General features: G+C 40.5%; 1 long non-coding RNA gene across 1 annotated transcript; it reads left to right on the forward strand.

Annotated features, from left to right (window-relative positions):
* The first annotated feature begins 395 nt into the window (after positions 1-395).
* LOC131214233 (uncharacterized) lies at positions 396-704 on the forward strand. The gene is made up of 2 exons (XR_009157019.1): positions 396-441; positions 528-704. It is a non-coding gene; the product is annotated as an uncharacterized LOC131214233 (long non-coding RNA).
* Positions 705-5,570: the final 4,866 nt, after the last annotated feature.

Here is a 5,570-nt window from a genome sequence, read left to right on the forward strand (position 1 = left end):
TATCAACCGCCATCATTTTTCCACGTGAGCGAGAGGATTTTCGTTCTCCCTCTTCTGGGTGTTTGTCGATCTTTGACTGCAACATTAGGACTTTGACGATTTCAGCGAAAGTTGCACATGCAACGCTCGGTTCCCATCGAGGTGGTCAAATAAAAAGTCTAAACTTTGTGAGTTTTGTTTTTGTAATTTGGCCACCTTAACGCTCCTTTTCGATCAAAGTTAGTCTTAACTGTGATCATTGCTAAATATAATAGAGCGTTTTTTACTGATTTGAGAAGAAAACAGAAGAATAGAAACGCTTTTTGAATAATTATTTTGGTCATCGTAATCGCGTCAAAGTCTACTGTGATTCAGCTGTTGTGAGTGAAAAATTTTTGACAGCTCAGTTTGTTTTGGTTCGATCAAAGCTTGAAGTGCGGGCAAATGTGCTAGTGCAAAAAGGTAAGTTTTTCGGTGTTTTTCACATATTTGCAGTGAAAAACGCATAGATGTATTATCACAAATAGATAATTCTTTGTTTGTTTCAGTTTGCAGCAGCGGAGCGCCGAAGAACTTTCGCGGAAGAGCCGGGGAAAACCTTCATCGGCAGCAGCATCATCGAGGGATCGAAGTGATCATATTTTACTTTAGTGAATTACAGGTGCAGAAAAAGAACGGAATTGTGTATTAGTGTAATTAAATTGAATAAAACAGTTAATATAGTATTTGCGAGTGCGAGTTGAATATTTTTTCGCACTGGGATAATGTACTCCAGATGTTGGGATTTCTGGAGTGACAATGAAAGAAAAATAGAAAAAGAACATAAAAGTCACACGCGACATGCCAAAAAGTCACGCTGCGACGTTGCACTTTTCGGCTTAGATTGGGCTTGAATTCATTGAATCTAAGCCCAATCTAAGCCGAAAAGTGTCGTGCGACCATGCGATTTTGCCCGCTGGGCGCCTCGTGGCCGTCGGCTGTTGTTTGCAACAGTTGCAGTGTTGGAAGAAACAAGTGTCTAATAAATAATAATTCGACTATATAAAATAACTTAACTTACATATATAAAGCATGGCCCACTTAGAATCGGGAACAATTGCATGATTTCTAGCAGCGCCTCTGGTGGTCGGATTTCAAAAGTGTTGATAGTCATATCTTCAGTAAACATTCAACTTTCAGTGCTGAAAGTTTCATCTTAGTACGTGAAGTTTATGGAAAGTTATGTTTAATTGAACTCTAAAGAGGAAAAATAATTCTGCACAATCACGTCGAAAACACCACGTGGTCTACTTTAAAAATCTCAAAAACACAAAAATTTGCAAAATCAACTATATATGTAGTGTTTTACCGTTTCTGGGAACCCAATACCTTAGATTGAAAGCTTCAGAGTAGACGTCGTAGTGGACCATACAATCGGCAGCTGAACTGGAAGGTTTTAAGATCAATCGAGGCAAATCCTGGACTTAAGGCCTTTGCACACCAAAATGAAATGAAATGAAATGAAAAAAGCGTAGCGAACGACGCGTTGTCTCGTATGGGATTCTATGAGACCCTTCACACCGGCGTCGACGAAAACTTCGTACGGCGACGACGAATCTGTATGAAAAGACAACGCTCCTTTTGTGTCGCTTAAAAACTTTGGCCAAGGTTCGTATACTTGGTTTTTGGGTGAGTGGGGCGAAGTTTGAATGTTCAAGACACATTGAATTTTTGGTGCGAGAATTAAAATAGCTTCATGATGAATTTGTGTTTGTATTACAAGTAATAATTAAGTTAAAATTGTCTTGCATGCTTGTGATACAAAAAAACATCAATTGAGTAATCTTCGATTAGTTTTTAACTACCCAAGATGTCTAATTGTTTTCGCTCGAACGAGAGGGCGAAAGACTTTTCCGTTGCCTGTCGCCGCCGTTCGTAACCGGTGTGAAAGGTCCGAAAAAACGTCGCGTCGAAACGTACGTAACGTTCCCTGTGTGTGGGGGCCTTTAAGGTTCGGAATATTGCAAAAAAATAAGGTACCAGCAAAAGTACTGCCCGGAAGATCTGTCTACGAAGAGGCTACTGTTTTTTCCTTGCATGTAAGCATCCACAAAGGACACTTACACAAAATCTAGTCATTAAAACACGCGTTAGAAAGCTGTACGAGAAGGTTCTGACGAGGTAAAAAGGATGCTTACTTATGGACGACGAAACGTACGTGAAATTTGATTTTGGACGGCTTCCTGGACCGAAATTTCATCTCGCCACGGCACGGGGAGATGTCCCCTCCAAGATCAAATTTGTATTGGCCAATAAATTTGCACAAAAATTAATGATATGACAAGGAATTTGCACCTGTGGACAGAAATCAAGGTTTTCATCACAAACACGACGATGAACTCAACTCTACACAAGGAAGAGTGCCTCAAAAAGCGAGTTCCATCATTTATTAAGTCACACAAAGGTTCGGTAAAGTTTTGGCCTGATTTGGAAAGCTGCCACTACAGCAGGGATGTAGTTCTGTGATAATTTTACAATAAGGTGGATTTCATCACAAAGGATATCAACCCACCAAGTTGCCCTAGACTCCGCCCAATCGAAAATTATTGGGCAACAATCAATAGGAAGTTGAAGAAGACTGAAAGGGTGATGCGGAATGCTGCAGAGATGGCGCGAAATTGGATCAAATTAGCCGCTGAGGTAGACCAGAAGATTGTGCAGAAAATTATGGCGCGCATTCCAAAGAAAGTTCGTGATTTCATCCGATGACCGACATAATAAATTTCTGAAATTTTTCTCTAAAAGTACAATAAAATACCTTCAATTTGACAGCTTGATGTATTTCCTAAGTCAAACCAACTCAGAGATAGAGCTAATGCAATTGTTCCCGATTCTAACTGGGCCATGCTTTATATGTATATATATATTAGGTGTATGCATAGAAATCCGCTGTTTGCATATAAGCATCTGTCAACAAACCTGCATCATCACATTTGTCAATTTTTCCATTGTGAGATGGTTATTAATACGAAACCATGTGCGAATTCGAGTCAACAAAGCGTCATTTGCGGGAAGTGTTGTTGTATTACTTTCATCTGAAGAAAACAGCCGCCGAAGCATGCCGGTTGCTTAGGGAGGCTTATGACGATGCTGTTATAGGCGAAACCACTTGTCGTGATTGGTTTCAGTGATTTAAAAGTGATGATTTTTGCACTAAGGAGAAGGAGCACCCGGGACCAGTGAAGACGTTCGCAGATGAAGAGTTGGAAGCATTGCTGGAAGATGACCCGTGCTCAATACAACAACAGCTTGCAGATGCATGTGGAGTGGACCAAGGAGCAGTTTGCAGACGTTTGAAAGCGTTGGGAATGGTCCAAAAGCTAGGAAACTGGCTGCCTTACGAGTTGAATTTTATTATATTATGTAATTTTATTTATTAATGCTATTACGTAATTTATTATGAGCTGCTGAAGCGAAATGAAACAATTACCGGAGACCGCTACCGATTCCAACTAATGCGTTTGAGCCGATCATTGAAAGATAAACGGCCAGAATATGGCCAAAGGCATGATAAGATCACTCTGCAGCACGACAATGCTCGGCCGCATGTCGCGCAACCGGTGAAAACATATCTTCAAACGCTGAAATGGGAGGTCCTACCCCACCCGCCGTGTTCCCCAGATCTGGCTCCTTCCGATTACCATCTCTTTAGATCAATGGCACATGGGTTGGCTGAGAAGCGGTTCACTTCGCATGAAGAATGTAAAAACTGGGTTGATAGGTGGATTGCCTTGAAAGATGAGGCATTCTTCCGCACTCGAATCCGACAATTGCCAGAAAGAAGACAAAAAGTAGTGGCAAGCGACGGAAAGTACTTTGAGTGACCAGTTTGTAAAGTTTTGAACAATAAACGATTCAATTTGGTAATAAAACAGCGGATTTCCATGCATACACCTAATACTTATGTTCTTCGCCCCTTGGAGTGATAAAAAAAACTTTATTTAATTTTAAAAGGAATGGATCGTACGCGAAGTGCGACTGGTTTGAGCTGAACTAAACTGAACTCGTCGAGCGATGGATGCGAACTGACTAACTTGTTCCTGTCTTGTCCTATCTGGCCCTAGCTGGACGACCTAACTTTAGCCAGGGAGTCTTGAGGTTCTAGCGCGATCGGGTTTCGTCGACACCGTCCGTGCTTTCCTCTAACGATCGTTGTTCACGACGACACCTGATCCTGTTGTTGATTTCGCGTGGCCACTGCTGTCGCGAAATTACTGCGTCGCGTCTGTGGGATGGGTGGTTGTGCCAATCGTGGGATTTGCTGACGTGGAGCGACACTGTCCGTAACTTCCCCCTCCTTAGGTTGAGCCGTCTCGGGTCAAATCGGGTTGTACTCTGATGGTGATTTCCTTCTTGATTTGGTTGATTTTTGTCACCGTGCACCATATGATTGAAAGGATAATGATGAAGATAATGATTCCACTAGTGGTGTTGTGTATAACCAAGTGTCGATTGACGCCTTCAATCTGATTGATTTTATCTCGGTTGTTAATGTGTAGTCTTGTTAGATTCTGAATGTCATTAAGATAGACTATTGTTTCTTTGATGTTGACTGCGTTGAGTGGAATAATGTCGGGTTTTGCTATGTATTGCAATTGTTTTTCCTCGAATTTCTGTTCGTTCACGAAGATTGTACAATTTCTAAAGTGCAGGAAAAACGATCCGGTGAGGTTTCGGTTTCCGTACCCGCAGGTATTATTGATGATTACGGATTTAGCGTTTTTTATGAGTACTCCAATGTTGGCTATTTGCAATATTTCCGTATTATCTGAGTGTTGTGTGAAAGCGCAATTGCTTGGTTTAGCTTTCATCAGTGTGTGTTCGCACTCATTGTCCATGACATTCAGGATTTCGTTCGTTTTTACAACATAGTAGTCTTCTAATCGAATGAAATTATTCGTTAAGTAAGTTTCTCTGTCATTCACTAGAGCGTACTTTTTCTGTATATTGAGGATCTTATTGTGGTGTGGAATCGGCTCAATTTGAATCATGGTGATATTTTCCTTTCTGAATTTTGGAATTTTTATGAGCAATATTATTTTGTGATTGCTATGAACAGCTGTTGTTTCCAAAAATTCGTATGCTTCTATATTTGATGTGATTGTCAATCCTTCATCCTTTAGTATTTTGAGTACAAAGTCAATCTCTTGCGGCTGCAGTAGAGCTTTGGGAATGACTCCGAGTTTTGCCAGCTGTGTCGCTTCGAAGATAACGTCTAGTTGTTCCCGAATGTTATCCAGTGCAAATATGATGTCATGTATGTGCAACTTTCTCTTGATGCTCTTCTGGCTATCTAAACTCAAACCTGACATTCTGATGATATCATGGACTTCGGTTACCTGTTTATGTGCTATTTCCGTTAGATTATTTATTCTTTGTTCAAACACACTGTTGATTTTAATCTGAGCATTATTGTCTGTTATCAAGGCGTTGTTTGCCTTTCTAATCTGTTCTATTTGATTATTTATGATGTCATAATCGTTTTGATCTAAGTTTCCTGTTATATCTTTAATTATGCTTCCCAGAAGATTTATTGATCGCTTGGATTTTTT

This window comes from Anopheles bellator, unplaced genomic scaffold (assembly GCF_943735745.2).
Source record: "Anopheles bellator unplaced genomic scaffold, idAnoBellAS_SP24_06.2 scaffold00308_ctg1, whole genome shotgun sequence".
NCBI lineage: Eukaryota > Metazoa > Arthropoda > Insecta > Diptera > Culicidae > Anopheles > Anopheles bellator.